The following is a 21553-nucleotide window of genomic DNA, read 5'->3' as shown; positions in this document are numbered from 1 at the left end:
GTGCTTCCCCAGAGTTACCCTCAGGTCCCCATTCTGTTCCCCGGGGCTGGACTGGGGGGGGCACTCAGGTGTCTTTGTTCTTAGACACCCCACCATAGGCAGCCTCCTCCAGAATAGCTCCTTCTCTCACTGAGAACTGTGTTGTTGAGTTTCTATGTTTAATGTGCCACACAGTGGGGAAAATATGAAACCATTGAAATTAAAATGCAACTAAGCTGTGGGGAATGTTTACTCCATATTATTCAGTGGGAAAAGCAGGATACCAAAAGGTCTGCATAAAAATAGAAAAGCAGATGCACAGAAACTGGAGGAAAGCACACAAAATGAAGACAGCGTAAGGATAGCGGCATTATGGATGATTTTTTTTTTTCATTTTCAAAATTGTCTTTTAGTGTTGCTGTGTGTCTTTGGTGGGGGATGGAAGGAATTTGCTATGGAAGTGTCACACACTAAAACTGTGCAACCTGTAAGTGTACGGAGAGTTTTCACAAACTGAACACGCTTGTGCAGTGAACTCCCAGACAGAGAAACGGATCACTGTCAGGACCCCAGAAGTCCCACTCATGCCCTGTTCCCATTTCACTCTATGTTTTAATGTAAAATTAGGAAATCCCATTCTCAGAGCACATAATGGGCTGTGCATAAGACTGCACTAAGGAGACCTTGGGAACTGCAGAAACCTGAGGAAGAGATGGGCTGGTCTCCTTAGCCAGTAAGTGATGAGCATTGTTAGGGCTCCACATTCATCCTCATCTTTACTCCAGAAATGGCTGTGGTAAGGATGCGCCATTCAGTTCAGGACCAGGAGCTTGGTTGCCCATGTAAATGGAGACAGGAAGAGATGGGCTGGCATCTGTCAGGAGATGTGGAGATGCTGCAGAACGTCTAGAAATACTGCAGCCACTGAAATCCCAGGGACTTCTGGAGTCCCAACCCAGAGCTGGCAGAGAACAAACACTGGTGGACCTTCAACATGGGGAGAAGGGGCTTGAGAACGTGGTGCAGAGGTGTTGAACCAGCCAGAGAGAAATAGTTCAAGGACAGTTACAAGGCTGGCAAAGGCCTGGAGCCGAGGGGAGTCAGAGTCTTCTGGGTGGGGTGATTGAGCAACACCCAAAAGATTAGGGGAGAAGGCCTTGACATCAAGATGAATCCTTGGGTTATACAGGAAAGTGCCAAGAGAGTTAAACTGAAAATTTTTTCCCTCATGAGCTGCACTCTAACTCATAAAGAACAAACTGAATTGTGGGCTGAATTATGTCTCTCTTAACATCCCCATGTTGAAACCGTAACCCTCAGCGTGACTGTATTTGGAATAAGACTTTTATAGAGGCTGTTGTTTTTTAGTTGCTGAGTTGTGTTCTCTAACTCTTTTGTGACCCCATAGACTGTAGCACACCCCCTCTGTAGCAGAGGCTCCTCTGTCCATGAGATTTCCCAGGTCAGAATACTGGAGAGGGTTGCATTTCCTTCTCCAAAGGATCTTCCCAACCCAGGGATTGAACCCGAGGCTTCTGCATTGGCAGGCAGATTCTTTTATCACTGAGCCACCAGGTAATTACGGTTAAATAAGGCCATATGCATAGGGCCCTAATCCAATAGGACTGGAGTCCTTATCAGGAGAGGAGGAGACACCAGGGATGCACGTGTACAGAGGAAATGCCACAGAAGGACGCAATGAGAAGGTGGCCGTCCGCAAGCCAAGGAGGGAGGCCTCGGGGGAAACCAAACCTGATCACACTTGGGTAGTGGACTTTCAGCCTCCAGCATTCTGAGGAATGTATTTCTGTTGTTTAAGCCTCCTTTTTGTCATGGCGGTCTGAGCCTGTGATGTTAATAGTTTTTAATAGCCTGTATATTAGTAGTCTTGCTGACGTTTCTAAGAGAGTATGTGATTTAATCTTTGTTTCCTTTGCTTTCATTGGGTTCAGACAATGAATTCAATGTGCAGTTGCTGCATCACTTTTTATCCTATTATTTTCATATTCCGCTTGTTAAAACAATTTTTAAATAGAGTAAGGCTTATTTTCAAAATAGAAATTTGCAATACCGCAATGTGGGTGCTCATTCTGGCTCTCTTAGGCAGACGCCTGTTTAGAATTTGGATAAAATTTTTAAAAATTGAACAACTGAGTCCTTGATCTGGAGCAAAAATCATAAATACCTTGGAGCTTGTATTTTTTTAAATATCAAAATGATTTTTGTAACAACAAAAGCATTCACATCTCAGTTCTTAAAAATACTATGACTTTTTGGAACACTGGAACACCAAAAGCATTTATTGACTGCCTGGTTTGGGATAAGGCACTCTGCGTTTCTCTGAAACCCACTTTTCTGAGCTGTAAAATGATCAAGATGAACAACAACGGATGAAAACTGTTGGACAAAGAGCTCATGGGAGGAGCTGAATAAATGGCCACTGCTTTCATCTTGAGACGGGATGAGAAGGAGGGTTTTCAGGACCCTGGAAGGCCTGGGAGCCATGGGGGCTGGACAGTAGCAGACCCGGGTGGACTTCCCTGGAGTTTTTTTCATGGAACTGGGGAAGCAGAATTGACGTTGGCTTGGAGCCACCTCTGGCAATCCCAGGCTTTTGCCTCCATGGTGAGGGCTATGAGTTGCGCTATAATTTGGTTTGTGGGGGAATCGGAGGCCAGAAACCCAGCCGTTCACCCAACTGAAAGTGAGAAGCAAGGCTGACACGGAGGAGACTGCTCACACCATTGTGTTCTGCGGCAACGCCGCCTTAGTGAAGCGTCAGTGCAGATGGACTAGACTCTGCTCACCAGGGGCTTCCCTGGTGGCTCAAAAGGTAAAGAATCTGCCTGCAATGCCGGAGACCTGGGTTTGATCCTCGGGTAAGGAAGATCCCCTGGAGAACGGAATGGCTACTCATTCCAGTATTTGTGCCTGGAGAATTCTGTGGACAGAAGAGCCTGGCGGGCTGCAGTCCAGGGGGGACACAAAAGAGTTGGACAAGACTGAGCAACTAACACTTTCACTTTTGGGCTCTGCTCAGACTCCATCCACTCAAGAAATGAAGGCAGGATGGTTGGGACACACAGCTGTTCTGAAGTGGGCCCAGGGAAGGGTGAGTCAGAATGCCTTGCTTGTGGACTGGCGTGGGTTTATGATGGCCCCCAGCAAGGACATGAGTGCTGGAGAAAAATAGTCCTGTCCACAGGCAGAGCAAGGCTGCCTGTTTGGCCAGATGCACAGGCAAGAGTCTGAATGCATGATTGTAAATAAAATAGATAAAGAACAAGGACCTGTCAGAGAGCATGGGGGAGCTCTACTTAATATCTTGTAATTAGATGATGCTGTGAAAGTGCTGCACTCAATATGCCAGCAAATTTGGAAAACTCAGCAGTGGCCACAGGACTGGAGAAGGTCAGTTTTCATTCCAATCCCAAAGAAAGGCAATGCCAAAGGATGCTCAAACTACCGCACAATTGTACTCATTTCACACGCTAGTAAAGTATGGCTTAAAATTCTCCAAACCAGGCTTCAGCAATATGTGAACCGTGAACTTCCTGATGTTCAAGCTGGTTTTAGAAAAGGCAGAGGAACCAGAGATCAAATTGCCAACATCTGCTGGATCATGGAAAAAGCAAGAGAGTTCCAGAAAAGCATCTATTTCTGCTTTATTGACTATGCCAAAGCCTTTGACTGTGTGGATCACAATAAACTGTGGAAAATTCTGAAAGAGATGGGAATACCAGACCACCTGATCTGCCTCTTGAGAAATTTGTCTGCAGGTCAGGAAGCAACATTTAGAACTGGACATGGAACAACAGACTGGTTCCAAATAGGAAAAGGAGTATGTCAAGGCTGTATATTGTCACCCTGTTTATTTAACTTCTATGCAGAGTACATCATGAGAAATGCTGGACTGGAAGAAATACAAGCTGGAATCAAGATTGCCGGGAGAAATATCAATAACCTCAGATATGCAGATGACACCACCCTTATGGTAGAAAGTGAAGAGGATCTAAAAAGCCTCTTGATGAAAGTGAAAGTGGAGAGTGAAAAAGTTGGCTTAATGCTCAACATTCAGAAAACGAAGATCATGGCATCCGGTCCCATCACTTCATGGGAACTAGATGGGGAAACAGTGGAAACAGTGTCAGGCTTTATTTTTCTGGGCTCCAAAATCACTGCAGATGGTGACTGCAGCCATGAAATTAAAAGACACTTACTCCTTGGAAGGAAAGTTATGACCAACCTAGATAGCATATTCAAAAGCAGAGACATTACTTTGCCAACAAATGTCCGTCTAGTCAAGGCTATGGTTTTTCCTGTGGTCATGTATGGATGTGAGAGTTGGACTGTGAAGAAGGCTGAGCACCGAAGAATTGATGCTTTTGAACTGTGGTGTTGGAGAAGACTCTTGAGAGTCCCTTGGACTGCAAGGAGATCCAACCAGTCCATTCTAAAGGAGATCAGCCCTGGGATTTCTTTGGAAGGAATGATGCTAAAGCTGAAACTCCAGTACTTTGGCCACCTCATGCGAAGAGTTGACTCATTGGAAAAGACTCTGATGCTGGGAGGGATTGGGGACAAGAGGAGAAGGGGACGACAGAGGATGAGATGGCTGGATGGCATTACTGACTCAATGGACGTGAGTCTGAGTGAACTCCGGGAGTTGGTGATGGACAGGGAGGCCTGGCGTGCTGCGATTCATGGGGTCACAAAGAGTCGGACAGGACTGAGCGACTGATCTGATCTGATATATATATAAACTCTTTACTGGACACCTGAAACTAACACAACATTGTAAATCAATTGTATTTTCCTCTCTGGAACCGCCTTTACTCCCTACTTCGGTGCTCACGCACTTCAGTGTCCTCCTTGTGTCTCTGCGCTGCTTGGACTATTGTCCTGGCATTTGTTGGGCCCTCCATGGGTCCTTTATACCAACCCTTGCTGGTGGCCTTGTCTTACTCTCATTCTTTTATTAAAATGACCTGGGAGGTGTCTCACTCTCTGGGTTCAATGTTCCTCCTCTTGTAAATGGTTCAATGGTTCCCCAATGCTGATGATACAGGGAGCTGCCTGGAGCTCTCATTTTAAAAGCCACCATCTGAGCTCCACCCCGAGAGGACTTGTTTCTGTAGGCCTGCTGGGTGATCAGCAACTTTCCCAGAAAACACACACACACACACACACACACACACACACACAAAACTTCATGTGCCAAATAAAAAACTCTGAGGATCAGGGGTGGGATGAGTTGCTGATCTCAGTCAATGTGTTCTGGGTGTCGTGGGAGCAATTCACAGACCAGAAAAACTTCACTCTTTCTCAAGAGGTGCCCTTTGTGGGGTTGCTCTGTGGGGTGTAGATTTCCCAGGGGACATCGGGATCATTTCTAGACGCAATTCTGTGTGTGTCTACCCCTGCACCCCTGCTCCCAGTGTCCTAGGGCAGCAGCACATGAAAACTCAGGAAATGCTCAGGTGAGGCGAAGGATTGGTAACATTCCATCCATTCATTTTGAATGGAAATGGGAGTCGAGAATTATTTCCCAGGTAACGTGGGCGATGCTCATTTATAATAATAACACTAGATAGTGTTTTCTTTTAAAAATTTTTTTAATTGGGGGCTAATCGCTTTACAATCTTGTGTTGGTTTCTGCCATACGACATTGCAAATCTGTCATAATTATCTATCTATCTATCCATCCCCTTCTTCTTGGACCTCCCCCCTAGACCCCTCCCATCCTGCCCCTTCTAGGTCGTTACAGAGTGTTGGGCGGAGCTCCCTGTGTTAGACAGCAGCTTCCCATTGGCTGTCTGTTTTACACATGATAGTACACATGTCAATGCTACTTTCTCTATTTGTCCCTGTGTCCATAAGTCTGTGCTCTGTCTCCATTTCCATTCTCTGCAACTAGGTTCATCAGTCCCATTTCCCTAGATTCTGTATATATAATTTAATAGATTTGTCTTTCAAACTTACTTCGCTCTGTATAACTGGCTCTACTTTCTGGGCATGCGTGCTCGGTTGTGTCCGACTCTTTTTGACCCTACAGACTGTAGCCTGCCAGGCTCCTCTGTCCATGGAATTCTCCAGGCAGGAATACTGGGGTCGGGGGCCACTTCCTCTTGCAGGGGACCTTCCTGACTCAGGACTTAAACCTGTGCTTCTTACGTTTCCTGCATTGGGAGATGGGTTCTTTACCACTAGTTCCACCTGGGGCTTCCTGGGTCCAGAAGATCCTCAAAAGGCAACGAAGAGTCAGGGAGGCAGGATTTTGTTGGTGCTGGCAGAGCATCCCCCTCAAATATCTCTCCATCTAGCCTAATATCATCCCAGAAATGCCATTATTACTGAACTCTACATACTGTATTAACATCATATATTTATTCACTGAAATAAATATTTAAGTGATTCAGGGCAGCAGGTGATGAGCCCTAAATTACTGACTCCTGCAGATCTATCTCATCAACTCCATAAACCACAGAAAGCCTAGGGGATTGTAGGATGTTGGATTCTAATTCCATCACTCCAACCACTCCTGGCACCTGGAAATAGCCCGAAACTCCACGTCTTGATTCTGTTTTGGAATCCGTGATCTCCACAAAATGATACAAAACAGAATGCATATTTCTAGACTTCACCTCTTTTCACAAAATGAGTAGCTGAAAAAGTTTCTGAAGCTTCGTCTCTCCGACAGGGCAGGAGCAGGATTCGTGCTCTGCAGGCATCTTATTTATTTTTGCAGGGGACAGCAGGTTTTATTCCATATCACATACCCAACACTCTCCCTTCCTTAACCGATTCTCCACACTTCCACACACCGTCTTTTTATTTATTTATTTTTAACCCCAAAGAATGCCATGTTCCCTGCTTGCCTCACATTCACGTTGAAGGAACAACAGCAAGACGCTGGACAGAGGCGGCTATTAATACATTCTGAGTAACAAGCACACAGCTCAGCCCAAGGCTCCCTCGGGGAAGTAGAAGTCTGCAAGAAATAAGCCAGGCTGGGAAGGATCGGGGAGGGACAGCTCAGCTCGCCCATCACGTAAGACATCAAAAATAAAACCAGAATTGATGTTCTATGATTCCTTAGCTAGGTAGAAACAAAAGAAATTAAAAATATTATCTCTAAGCTTTGTGTCCAAAGAATGGCCTCTTTCCTTGCATCTGATTACAGTGTCCTCTTCAAAGGTCACCCATCTATGTGTCCAGAAAAAGGATCTAGAGGGCCCGAGATTGACAAGTACACGGACCTGGGCTTTTGTCTTCCAACTGTCAGGGGTCAGTGATGAGGGTCCGTTCTCAGGGCTCGTTGTGGGGACTGGTGCTGGGGAATTCTGGATCAATAGGATTAATTCAACGTCCAGCTGGGATGGTAAGCAACAATGAGTGCTTATGGTTTTACGCTGTCAGAGGCAAAACCTGGCCCTGGAGCCAATCTGCCTAGCGTCAAAGTCAGCCCTGCTCCTACCTAGCACTTATAGATTGCCCAACCTCTTGGTACCTCAGTTTGTTCATCTGTGGAATGGGGGTAGGGCAGAATCCACTCTGGATTTATTGAAAGGCTTCAGGGAGTTAAAGTAGGGAAAGTCTTAGGACAGTGCTAACCACAGATGTTATAACTAATATTAACATTAGTAAAAGTGAACGCATTAGTCATTTAGTTGTGTCTGACTATTTGTGACCCCACGGACTGTAGGCTTCTCTGTCCATGGGATTCGCCAGGCAAGAATACTGGAGTGGGTTGCCATTTCCTTCTCCAGGGAATCTTCCTGACCCAGGGATTGAACCCTTGTCTCCTGCACTGCAGCAGATTCTTTACTGTCTAAGCTGTCCTGTACCCCTTTTTATTAAGAAGCATCATGATTCAGTGGAGAGAACTTTGAGGCAGGCCACTGGGGATCTGCAGCCCAGCATCCACTTCACCCAAATATTCTATTTGAATGTGGGTACCTTCTCCAACCTTCTGAAACCCACCCAGATCCGTCAGCTGGGAGTGGTGATGCCTGGCTTGTGTGTGGATTTCCCTGGGTTGCCGTGAAGGTAACATTAGATGAACATGCCCGTGGTTCATAGCAGATCTAACAAGTTATGATTTTCTGCTCTCAATATCTGATTGATCTTTCTTTCCTTCCTGCCAGGTGGCTCAAATCCAATTCAGGTCTCAAATTGGACTGCAAAGGTGGGACTCTGAGATGTTAGCTTATCGGACTGCACCTCCATTCAGCTCACTGGGCCCGGGATGTTCTGGATTATTAGAAGTCTTGTGAGTTTATTACAAAATCCCTTTTTAAATTAATGTGGTTCGATCTGGCATCTTTGATGTGGCATGTGTCAAACATCGAATATGTCCCTCCTCACCATCTGACACAATGTAGAGTTACTTGCTAGCTGTTGATGTATCATAATACATTTCCCTTTGCTCCGGAACAGAAACTTTATATTTTATGGATTTGGGATGCTGGGGTGTAGGAGAGAGAGTCAAGGGTAGAGATTAGAAATGTCCCTTTCCTGGAGATGGAGGTGGGTACCATAGTTACAGCAGGACCATTGGCTGAGTCAAGCAAAATGAAGACAGAGAAAAAAGGAGCAGGCGACTCAGACCCCGGTTTACGTTATGTCCCCACATGGAGCAGGAAAGCATCCAAACCTGCTGATGCCACCAAGAGGGCACCGGGCCCACTGTGGAGTCAGCCGTGTTCATTCAGAGGCAGGCTGGTTGGAGTCTATCTGGTGAATATCACCTTCCCCGCTAGGAACGGCATTGCTTTCTACCTCCCATTTATCAGCTCGTTCTCTACAGGTGCTCCGTCCTGGTCTTTGTTCAAAATACATCTCTTAGCCCCTTCAGCAGCATAGATGGAGTGGATAAGAAATTCTGACCATTACTTTCTGAACATAAATCATCTTGCAGCAGAACTGTGTTCCCTCCAGGAGAGGTGTGAATGTGTTGGAGGGAAGACCCTCTCAAGACAAATGGCACCAAGCGCAGTGATGACGCCTGAGACAGATGGGCAAGGAGGGCTGCTTTGAGCCCGGTGCTGACTGCCCGGCTGATGGGAGCTTTCCAGAACAGCCACTGTGAGGATGCTGGGGAGTCGGGGGAATCTGGTCCTCACTCTGTTCTTTTTGTCCCTGGGGGAAGTGAAGGGATTAAGGCCAGGAAGAAGGATCTTCAGTTTTCACTCATTCATTCATTCACTGAATCATCAGATTCATGCTGATGCTGAGCTAGCACATGATCGTGTGGGTGACCGGTTTTTCCAGCCAACCTCTGTCTGCTGGGTCTGTCCCAGCGTCTGTTGCCTTGGCTATGCCAGATGTTAACTACTGTGAATTTCACCTCAAGAATCAAATTTTGTTGAGTACTCACTACTCTCTAAGCATAAGGGAAAGCCCTGGAAATATCAAAACGAATGGTCTCATGCTTGTCTTCAAGGAAAATACAAATTAGTGGAGGACAGAGCTGCTTAAAGAAAAATAAAAAGACACCAAATTTGAAATAATTAGAAGACGTGCCAGAATGCAGGGTTTGAAAGACTGGAGGAGCCTTTCTAAAACAGGACAGGGTAGTGGGAACTTGAGAAAACAAAAGAAGGAGCTCCCAGACTGTGGGAAACCACGGTCTCTTTGAGAAATGGCCCCGTTCAGCGTGGATCTGCCTGGGGGCACTGGGGCAGACCGAGCTAGGCCTGGGAAAATGCAAGGGTTTGAACTGATTTTTCATAATTCCTTTGCAAACATTTCTAAGCAGCAGAGTGACAGGATCATATTGGGCTTGCCAAAAAGTTCACTGGGCTTTTCCATAGCATCTTATGGAAAAACCTAAACAAGCCCAAAGAATGTTTCTGTGCTGTCTCTGTGTGTTTAAGTGGGCCATTAAAAGTTAAGAAAAGGAGGACTTCCCTGGTGGTCCAGTGGTTGAAAATCCACCTTGCAATGCAGGGGACTCGGGTTCGATCCCTGGTCAGGGAACTAAGATCTCACATGCTACAGAGCAGCTAAGGAGAGCACAGGCCTCAACGAAAGATCCCACGTGCCACAGTTAAGACCTGACACAGCTGAATAAATAAATAAATATGTCTTCAAAAATGTTGAGAACAGAGCCCAGGCCATCAATGAAATGATTTCTTCCCTAACAAAACCTGGAGAACAGTTTTATCTTTTCTCCTTTAGCAGAGGATTACTGATTTGCTTGTGACTCAGGGAAACGTGCCCACCAGTAGAAACGTACCCACCAGACTCATCTCTCCAGCTCTGCGGAGTTTGACTTGTTTCCCTCCTGGGGTCAAGGATTGTTTTGATTATTTCATTCTTTCTGCAAACTAAGGGAGGGTATTAGAAAACTGTGGCTGATGACAGAGTTCCTTTTGCTATGGTTTAACACTCAGTAACATTCTCAGGGAAAGACAAAATGTGCTAATGAGATTCTTTCAAAAAGCAAGATTAAAAGATTTTTGGCAGAAAGGAACTGAAGCCTTGGGTTTATCATTGAGTAAAAAGGGAGAAGGGAGGCAGGTGGTCACCAGCCTGCCTTCAAGTGGAGTCCAGGGTTCTCAGATGTGACTGGTGACGAATGCTCTGCTTTAGCTCAGTCTTTGCACACTTTATTCTTAAACAAAGGCAACACAAAAGAAGCCACTTTAAAAGAAGATCGAGTTAAGAGGAAGCTATTGAATCCAAGGAAAGCTGACTTCATTTTAAAGTGTCTGCTCGCTCTGTGCCATCTCACTGTACAGGGCTTAACCACTGGCCTTGCATGCTTGGAGTGCAAAGATTGGGAGGAGCTAGGATCAGTCAAGTGAGGCAGAAGGAATGCAGGCAACTGGCTGATTTGTGTGTGTGTGTGTGTGTGTGTGTGCGTGTATGTGTATGTGTGTGTACTTGTGAGCTTCCCTCATAAAGAATCAGCCTGCAATGCGGGTGCGATCCCTGGGTTGGGAAGATCCCCTGGAGGAGGGCATGGCAACCTACTCCAGTTTTCTTGCCTGGAGAACCCCACGGACAGAGAAGCCTGGTGGGCTACAGTCCGTGGGGTCGTAAAGAGGCAGACAGGACTGAAGTGACTTAGCCTGCAGTACGCGCACCTGTGCCTTGGCCATTTGATTTGTCACACCTAGATGTACATTTGTAAGTTATAAATCTCTACTGTCTGTGCGATGCTGCACTGAATGACAGAGAAATAAAAGTAAATCAAGGACATATCCTTTCCTTCATCCAACAGAGAGGCGAATCCACTCAGAGTAACTTCTAGACACCTCTGCAACTATTGCAAATGAAGTGAGCTACTTAGGAATTGAAGGAGATACCCTCAGAAAAGCAGACAGGGAGCAAGTTGAGATGCTTTACATATTATGACTGCACATAAGAGTCGAGAGTTGCCCCATCATTCTCAAGAGATGGGTAGGTTGCCTCAAGAAGGTCATTAATTCCTTTTTTCTGATCATCCTGAGTTAGTGCTATTTTACCTGATCCTGAATGCACAACATCTTGCTCAGCATCGAGTCAGTTCGGGAAGCCACAAGGTCAGGTCCTCTGCAATGGCTGATTCCCGGGTCACCAGCCTGGGGGTGGAGTGAAGAGCCATTCAGCGCTGGAAACAGCTCTAGGAGCTCTTCTGCCTGGCAGGCAATATGCGGCATGTTTCAGATTCAGATTTTCCTCCATGAACACATCTCATACACATTTTCCAAATTTGGAAATCACATATATTTCCAAATATACTCACTTGAACCCTCACTCTGCTCCTAGTAAAATCCATCCTTCTTCCCAGGAACAGTTGGGAAGACTCAGGAATTCCTTAGCCTTTTCCTACTCTCTCTTAATTGCCAGGTTAGCTACCACTAGCTCAGAACCATCATGCAATTTGCTCTGTCTGCGGTCTACGCTGGCTCTTCTGCGAGTGGCCACCTGCCATCCTGAGAGCTTCCCTTTGGCTGCTGCCACCTCCCTGCTTCCTCTCTTTCCAGTAGCCTTTCTTTCTTTAAAAAAAAATGATTTTATTTATTTATTTTTGGTTGTGCTGGGTCTTCATGGTGCATGGGCTTTTCTCTAGTTGCCGTGCTCGGGGCATGAGTTCTAGGGCCCTTGGGCTTCAGGATTGCAGTATGTGAGCTCAGTAGTTACAGCTCCCCAGCTCTAGAGCACAGGCTAAATACTTGCAGTGCAGGGGCTTCATTGCTCTACGGCGTGTGAGATCTTCCCAGACCTGGGATTGAACTTGTGTCTCCTGCACTGGCAGGTAGATTCTTTACCACTGAGCCAGCAGGCAAGCCCCACCAGCCTTTCTTGAGCTACCATACCAGCACATACTCACACACTAACATGAGGTGCATCACTGAAGTTTCAGCCCCTGACCCAAAATCTCTGTCTTCCCAGGTTGGTTGATAGTGGCTACATCTACTGCCTTCAAAGGAACCCCCACCCCCTTCAACTCCTAGTCCCTCCCTCTTTGAGGAGGTTTGCCTGATGATCCCCTAAAAGAAATTTCACTGAAATGTTGCAGTCCATCATTCATCTTTCCCCAGACCTGAGTTATTTAACCTATGAGTAGGATATCAGCCTAGATCGTTTTTAGCCAAGTCCAGTGTGGTTCCTGTTATAGACTCTCATTTGCAAGTGAAGCTAAGCCCTTGCCATCTATTCAGGTATCTCCAGGCTTGTAGCTCCTGATGGTTTCAGGGGGAGCCTACCTGAGCTGGAACACTGACATGCATACTCATGTGCCCCGCTGCAGGACCAGTGATGGTCAGCTCAAATAAGTCCGAATCCACAGAAGAGGGACTCTTCTAAAGGAACAGAAGAGCCCTAACCTCTAACTGAGATGAAGTTCGACTAAAATCATTGACATCAGTTCAGTTCTGTTCAGCCACTCAGTCATGTCTGACTCTTTGCAACCCCATGGACTGCAGCATGCCAGGCTTCCCTGTCCATCACCAACTCCCGGAGCTGCTCAAACTCATGTCCATCGGGTCAGTGATGCTATCCAACCATCTCATCCTCTGTCATCTCTTTTTCCTCCCACCTTCAATCTTTCCCAGCATCAGGGTCTTTTCCAGTGAGTCAGTTCTTCGCATCAGCTGGCCAAAATATTGGAGCTTTAACTTCAGCATCAGTCCTTCCAGTGAATATTCAGGACTGATTTCCTTAGGATTGACTAGTTTTCTTTTAGGATTTCCTTTAAGACTTACTGAGCATGGCCCCTGCACATCAGAACAAGACCCAGTTCCCCCCACAGTCAGTTTCTCCCATCAGGAAGCTTCCATAAGCTTCTTATCCTTACTCATTAGAGGGCAGACAGAATGAAAACCACAGTCACAGAAAACTAACCAAACTGATCACATGGACCACAGCCTAATCTAACTCAGTGAAACTATGAGAGCCACGCTGTGTAGAGCCACCCAAGATGGATGGGTCATGGTCACGTTTCTGACAAAACGTGGTCCACTGGAGAAGGGAATGGCAAACCACTTCAGTATTCTTGCCTTGAGCAGCCCATGAACAGTATGAAAAATCATTGACATAGCCATCCCCAAAGAGAGCACTTGAACATCTTCTGGTAAAGCGTCTGTGATCAAGGACTTCACAACGATGGCAAGACATGCTTTGTGTTTGCATGACCAAGAGATGCTTTGGGGTGGCAACCCTGGAACAAAGACCCACATGGCCTCAGAAGATTCAGCTAGCTGCTTTAGGTGTAAGGTTAGGTTGTTGATTTTTTGGTCTCTGGTTTCTTGAGGTAGGCTAGATTCCAGTTGAGATCTCTTTCCAAACAGAGAGCTTCTCAGGCTTCTCACATCAGTCTCTCCAGTCCCAACAATGAAAACTCCATCAGAAGTTGCAAATGGCCGGCCCAGGCCTGGAATCCAGCAGGTATTGTGTGTCTCATGACTCCCAGCCCACTTCACTTACCCTTGAATCTGGTGTGCACCCTGATCTGGGTGACTCAGTCACAGTTGCTGCCCTTGGGGGTTATTGGCCAAGGGGATGGGGTTCATGGGGAGTGGGGCACACAGCAATGCCCAGCAGAGCATGAGCCTCCACCCTTGTGGCAAATGTTGCCAATTTCTTCTCAAGCCTCTTCCTGCTCTGGAAAGCCATCAGACTAGCAGCCCTTGTGGGCACGGGCAAGCCTTGGCTGCCTGCCCTTGTCAGCACCCTTGGCCAAGCACTGACATTGCCTGGGCACTTGGCCTTTGCAGTTGCTGCCACCAGCCGCTCTCTCCCTCTTGCCACTGTGTCCACCTGTGCCGGACCAGGCACGGCTGCCCCTCGACAGTTCCAAAATATCTCTGCTCTTCTGAGCTCTCCCTGCCCTCCAGCAGAGGAAGTTATAGAAGGTCGTCTTCCCCATCATTTTAGTGTCTGCCCACTTGACCCCCGAGGAACTGGGGTCGGGGAGAATGGTCGTGTCTTCTCTGAGCCTGCGTGGGACAGATCCCAGCCTGTCCTTTTGGAGCCCTTGATACATTTCTTTAGAGAATTAGGGAAAATGCCAGCACAGAGCCAAGCAGTGGTTCCGTCTGTTTCTGTATTATAGATGCCTCAGCAGCTAACATATCGACGGCCGCCTCTCTCAAAGCATATTGAAATCTCCTGTTTTCGGCAAGGTTCTTGCCAGAATCCTATATCATCTCCAAAGAGCCTCACGAATCACCTTGTGGCTTTGGTCCACAGAGCCGTGCAGGCTAATTGCTGCATCGATGCCAAGTGTAGGGTATAGCATCTGGGGTATTTAGCCTTTATTAATTGTCCCAGAGTAATTAATGTATGTATTTATTCATCCATTGAAGAAGCACTCATTGTAAATCTGTCCGACCCCGTAGACGGCAGCCCATGAGGCTCCTCCGTCCATGGGATTTTCCAGGCAAGAGTACTGGAGTGGGGTGCCATTGCCTTCTCCAATGTTTACTCTAAAAGTAATAATAAAATATAATTTGTGTGAAAATGGCAGGTTTTCCAGAACAGTCTCAGAAGGCAACATCACATGTGCTGCCTCAACTTACCATGAACACACATCCCTGTGTGCACAGCTCAGCTAGGTGGGTGTTGGGAGGGGCTGATGCAGTGAGGTCCCAGGACTCATCCTGATCCCCCAAGATGCTGTGAAAAGCATCAACAGGCAAATTCCCAGGCAGGATGGCCTTGAACTTTGGCTGGGGTTTCCCTGGAATGAACAGACATCACTGGGCACCTGCTATTGGCAAAACCCTGTGTGTTCTTCCCAAAGAGAGTGAGTGGGTGGGGAGAGCCTCGCTCCGTCCTCACTGAGCTGAGCGCTTTGTTGAAGAGATGGACACACCCATGGGGTGAGTGACTCAGAGAGCAAAGTACTGAGGAGGTGAGTGAGGACCCGAGGAACCCTAAATCGTGGGCTTCCACCCTGCAGCATGGCAGCTGTGTTCTCCCATGTTACTCTAGGGCTGAAGCTAAATAATTTATAGATAAAGAATTCCACTGGACCTTGGAGCAGGAGGAACATTGCAAGGCCCAAAGTGAGCGAGCTGGCCAAGAAAAGTTGTAACACTGTGTTCTCAAACTTGAGATATATATGGACTCTACAAAAATATTTTGACCCTGTAGGGTTGACTGAAACTCTTTTTGTTGTAAAATCATTTAAATATAAGCCTAAAACTGAGTATAAATATTTAGGATTATAGCCTAGCAAATTTATGGCTGATACATGAACGAAACCCGGAAACCAATAACATTCACATTTAATGTGATTTTTTTTTTTTTCGGATGGGTACTGTTTTCTTGAAACTAAATTACTTACAATGGACTGAAGGAGAGATTTATGGTTTTTTCTTGTCAACTTGTCTTAAGACTTTCCCCAGGATGGGCCACCGTTTGAGTGACTATGGCTGTGAACAGTCTGTTGTGTGGTGGTTAAAACCACAGATGTCAAAAGCCTGAGGTTCCTGCTCAGGACTTAGTGGCCTTGGTCAGGCTGCTTAACTTCTCTGTCCCTTGCTGTCTTCATCTGGAAAATGAGGAATGGAAAGGTAGTGCTTGCCTCCTGGGGCTTTAGTAAGAAAGAAAGCACATGAAGGATGTATGTGCATGCTCAGTCATGCCCAGCTCTTTGAGACCCCATGGTCTACAGCCCACTAGGCTCCTCTGTGCATGGATTCTCCAGGCAGGAATAGTGGGGTGGGTTGCCATGTCTTCCTTCAAGGGATCTTCCTGACCCAGGAACTGAACCCATGTCTCTTGCATCTCCTGCATTGGCAGGCAGATTCTTGATCACTAGCACTGCCTGGGAAGCCCATATGAGCATAAATGATACACATAAAACACTTAGGGAGTCTCTGGTGTAGACTATCAAGCAAGGTCACAATTAGTGCCAATTATGCCTTTTAAATGTTCTTTAATTCTTATTTGATGTTTTAATTTTTAAAGTCAAATTTTTACATTGGAGTAACTTTACAGAAGTTGGAAAGACAATAAAGAGTTTCCACATACCCATCAGCTAGTTTCCCTTAGCGTCAGCTTCTGACCCGGCCATAGTGCATTTGCTACCAAAGCGCAACACTGGTACTTAACTAATGACCACGCTCCAGACTCTGTCCACATAGCACCTGTTCTTACACTGATGTCCCTTTTATTTCCAAGATTCCATATTTCTTCCACTTAGTCTCCTCTTGCCTGTGACAGTTTCTCAGTGTGGATGAATTGTTTTAAAGAATCCTTAACTCCTTTTCTTTATTTACTTTAGTTTTTATTGGAGTATAGTTGTTTTGCAATGTTGTCTTAGTTTCTACTGTACAGCAAAATGAATCAGTCATCCATATACACGTATTTCCTCCCTTTTGAACTTCCTTCCAGTTCAGGTTACCACAGAACACTGAGTAGACTCACCTGTGCTACGCAGCATATTCTCATGAGTTATCTGTTTTATGCATGGTATCAGTGGTGTATATATGTCAGTTCCAGCCTCCCAATTCCTCCGACCTCCTTGTCCCCCTTAGTATCCATTTATTTGTTCTCTACATTTTTGTCTCTATTTCTGCTTTGCAAATAAGATCATCTACACCATTTTTCTAGATTCCACACATATGCATCAATATACAATATTTGCTTTTCTTTTTCTGATTTGCTTTGCTTTGCATGGTGGTCTCTAGGTCCATCCATGTCTCTACGAACGATCCAATTTCACTTTTATGGCTGCATAATATTCCATTGTATATATGTACTGTATCTTCTTTATCCATCCCTCTATTTATAGACATTTAGTTTGTGTCTGTGTCCTGGCTATTGTAAATATGGCTGCTATGAATGTTGGGGCACAAGTGTCTTTTTAAATTATGATTTTCTCTGTGTATACATATGATCTCACTTTAAATCAATGATGTGTTATCTCCAGAAGCCAATTAACAAGGAACCGGACCCCCAAATCATGAAATCTAAAAATATCTTTTCATTAAAAAACATCATCATTGCATATTTGCCCCTATGCTCGTGGCCCTCGATTTGCCCTAAGTGGTGGAGCTGGCGCTCTTCTTGCCCCACGTTTTTCTGCTCAAGCCACTGTAAAATCTCCATGCGGTCTACGCCAGGACTCTGCTCTTCATCTTGCGCAGACATAAACACAAGAACAGACACACAGCCTGAACGCGTGTGGGCCCACATCATCATCCAGATAATGATAACAGGACTTTTAAAAAAGATGATAAATATATCAAGCACATAAAATTCTATGGGATTGAGGTCCTGTTTGAAGTAACTTGTTACAGGAATTCAGGGACAAAAAGCAGATAATATTGTTTGGGTGACTAGCCAAGGCCTTTGAAGTATTGTCTAAGAAACTTGAAGATGCTGAAGATCAAGCTGAGCCCTTTAAGAATGGTATTTTTAAATCCTCATTGCCCTATGGTGGGACATCTTTAGGGTGGGAAACTGAGGTTTAGAAATGAATTTGTTAAGTGTCATTGAAGGAAATGAAAGAACCCAGATTATCTGGGTTACTGGCCTGTAAAGCCATGGTTCTTACCCTTTATTTCGATGCCTTTCCTGGGAAGGATATGGAAGAGTAACACATAAGTGGAAACTGATATGATCTTGGTTTTAAAGACTAAAGCAAACCTGTTGTGTCTGCCCTTTGCCCACTAGCAGGGGAGTCTTTGTGTTAGACCACAGCACTGAGCAGGAGAGAGCAAATTCCTCAGTTATTTTTTTAACCATCTAACCATCCCTCCTCCCAGCCCCCTCTTCCGATAACCACAAATCAGATCTCATTCTACGAATTTGTCTATCTGTTTGTGAAGTCTATTGACCTACAACACTATGTTAGCTCCTGCTACATGACAAGGTGATGAGATATTTCTATATATTATTACTAAAGGATCACCGTGATAAGTCTAGTTACCATCTGTCACCACCAAATTCCCAAATTTGAGGTAAAACAAAGGGAGAAGGAGAAGATAATGATCTTAACACACTTATGAGCTCATCTGATATTAATTCAGCTTAAAGCTGGTCACAGTCAGTGTTCCAGAAATCCATGTTGAAGAGTGATCATCTACCTTCAGTTGTATGGAACTGAGGTTCTGCATCATTTATTGTAATTCCTAAAGCCCGAAGATGGAGATTTTTTGGTGACTATTGACTGGGAACTACTGCAAAATGATAACAAGCATCATTCTGCATGTGTGCATGCTAAGTTGCTTCATTTGTGTCTGACTCTTTGTGACCCTATGGACTGTAGCCTGCCAGGCTCCTCTTTCCATGGATTCTCCAGGCAACAATACTGGAGTGGAGTACCATGCCCTCCTCTAAGTGATCTGCCTGACCCAGGGATCAAACGCTGGGTCTCTAGGGTCTCTAGTGTCTCCTGCATTAGCACGTGGGTTCTTTACCACTAGAACCACCTGGGAAGCCCAAACATTACTTTACTGCTAATAAAAACTATACTTAAAACAATACGGGCCTGCTTTCCAAAGTTAAGAATGACTTACAGCAGTGCAGTTCTGCTACGGCATCAAAAGCCATGGCTCAGAATTTTCTACAGGTTGGCTTTGACCCTGCTGCTACAACTGAGATATTGGATTTTTACTTCCCTGCCTAGAACTTTTCCAGCCAGTAATCTCAATTGACCTGCATTGTCTACCTCAGGGCAGGAGCTCATCAACATTAGGAAAGAAATATGAGGGTTTTTATGGTTCTCCTCTTAAAACCCTGCTGTACAGAAAGCTATTTTTACTTTATTCTTTTCCCCTTGAAATTTCTTTGTTAGTTTTTTCTTTCTTAGCAAGAATATAGCTTGTTACTCTCAGTCTCTGACCAGCTGAAAATGTACTATTAGGCTTATTGAGGTTGTCATAATTCAGATAGAAGATTGGCAATTTCTCCTCATTCTGCTATCTTTAACTTGAATAACCATAGCAGGACCACTGAAGGAGGTGGTTTTATTTCATTTGGAAAGGGTCTGAAAAAAATTCCAGCTTCCACAAATAAAATACACATTGTATAGGTGATGGCTGAATATGTCATCAGTTTACACAAGAATGATTTTATCTGCAGCTGGAGAGATATCTGACCATGGGGTGTTGTCACTGCAGTGGTTGTAAGACAATGTCATCTTTAGATTTCATTCCTCAAAATGAAAAGAAAATCATCGAGAGGGGAAAATTAAGAAAACTGTTGAAGACCCCATACCCCACCTCAAACCCATGCTTTTCTGGGAGAGTGCTTTAATGTCATCAGGGAACCAATCCTTCGTAGGGTCTATAAATTATTCTAGACTGCAGCCTCTCTCTTCTTTTCTGATGTTTGTTCTACCCTGTTAACCATTGGGGCGAGCAAAAATGGGAAAAATCTGGAGAACCTGACTCATTCTGAAATGTGGACACAAGCATCTTCCCTGCAGGGTTGTCAGATAGAATACAGCAGCGGATGTAAAAAAATAATGCTGAGGATAAGGCTCCAGGAATGTAACTGTGGCTTAATGTGAGAAAACCTATTAATATAAGTGTGTCCTTTTCAAACACGAAATGAGAAAAATTATATGATTTTCTTCATGGGTCGAAAAATATTTACCAGGCCCCACATTGTTCATAAAGTAGATGGCAAGACACTTTGTTACAAGATACGAGATAAAATACCAGGCACGTATTTTATACAGGCTAATCACATGTGTGTGTACATATCACACAATCAGTTACTGTATATGCATATCATGTAATATTACACACATGTCAGTCACATGTATATGCACATTGCAATATACACACACATCACTCTATTCCACACCTGTAAGTCACGGAAGCCTATCACTGAAACAGAACAGTAGCCAGCATCATATTTGATGGTGAAACATTAGAATAGATTACTTTTTTAATACTTTTATTTATTTTTGGCTGTGCTGGGTCTTCGTTGCTGCGCAGGCTTTTCTCTAGTTGTGGCGAGTGGGAAGCTGCTCGCTAGTTGTGGTGCTCGAACTCCTCATTACAGTGGCTTCTCTGTTGCAGAACACGGGCTCTAGGATGTGTGGGCCTCTGTAGCTGCAGTTCCCCGGGTCTAGAATGTGGGCTCAGTAGCATTGGTGCAGGGGCTTAGTTGCTCCGAGGCAAGTGGGGTCCCCCCGGACCAGGGATCGAACCCCTGTCTCCTGCATTGGCAGGTGGATTCTTTACCACTGAGCCACCAGGAAGCCCCTAGAACAATCACTACCATTTAACCTTGTTCCGGAAGTGCTACTTAATAAAATTAGAGAGAAATTTAAACTAGAGTTCCATATCCCAGTAAGACAAAAGCAGCAATCACTTTCAGATCATATGATTATCTACTTGGAAAACCCAACAAAACCCCGTGGAATAACTCTTACAAACAATGAGATAAGTGAGTAAACTGTCTGGTTACAAAATGAGCTACAAAAAGCTATAGCATTTTTACTAACAAATTAGTATAAAATATTGTAGATGCATAACAATACCAGAAAAATGAAATAAACACCTGCGTACCCACCATCTGGCTTAAGAAATTTTAAAAAGCTGCTGATACGGTTGGAGTTCTTTGTATTTCCCTCCTGATCACCTCCTTGCCTCTGAGGTAATCCTCAGCATGGATTTGATGTGTGTCATTTTTGTGCAGCTTGAATACAAGCATAATTTTTTGTTGTATGAAAGCAAAAAGTCATTGTGCTTTGCAGATACTGCATTTTTCGCAAAAGGTTTGTGATAGCCCTGTGTTGTCAGATGATGGTTAGCATTTTTTAGCAAAAGGTATTTTTTAATTAAAATATGTACATTGTTTTACAGACATAATGCTATTACATACTTAGTAGACTACAGTATAGTATAAACATATTTTTTATGTGCACCAGGAAGCCATAAAATTCATGTGACTCATTTTATTGTGGTGGTCTGGAACCAAATCCATAATATCTCTGAGGTATACCTGCCTTTTCATTAAATTATACAAGCTTCTAAATTCTATTACTGTTGGTTTGATGTCCACCGAAATGGCATTCTACCGGAAGGGTTCTTTATCAAGCTTGCCTATTTGGGTCAGCATCATGTTTGCAGGGCTCCCTGAAGTGGATGCCTGGGACTCGAGTACATGCATCGCA

The sequence above is a fragment of the Bos javanicus genome, chromosome 20, assembly GCF_032452875.1.
Source record: "Bos javanicus breed banteng chromosome 20, ARS-OSU_banteng_1.0, whole genome shotgun sequence".
NCBI classification, from domain to species: Eukaryota; Metazoa; Chordata; class Mammalia; order Artiodactyla; family Bovidae; genus Bos; species Bos javanicus.
The sequence above is the reverse complement of the archived record's forward strand: the minus strand, read 5'-3'. Positions refer to the sequence as shown.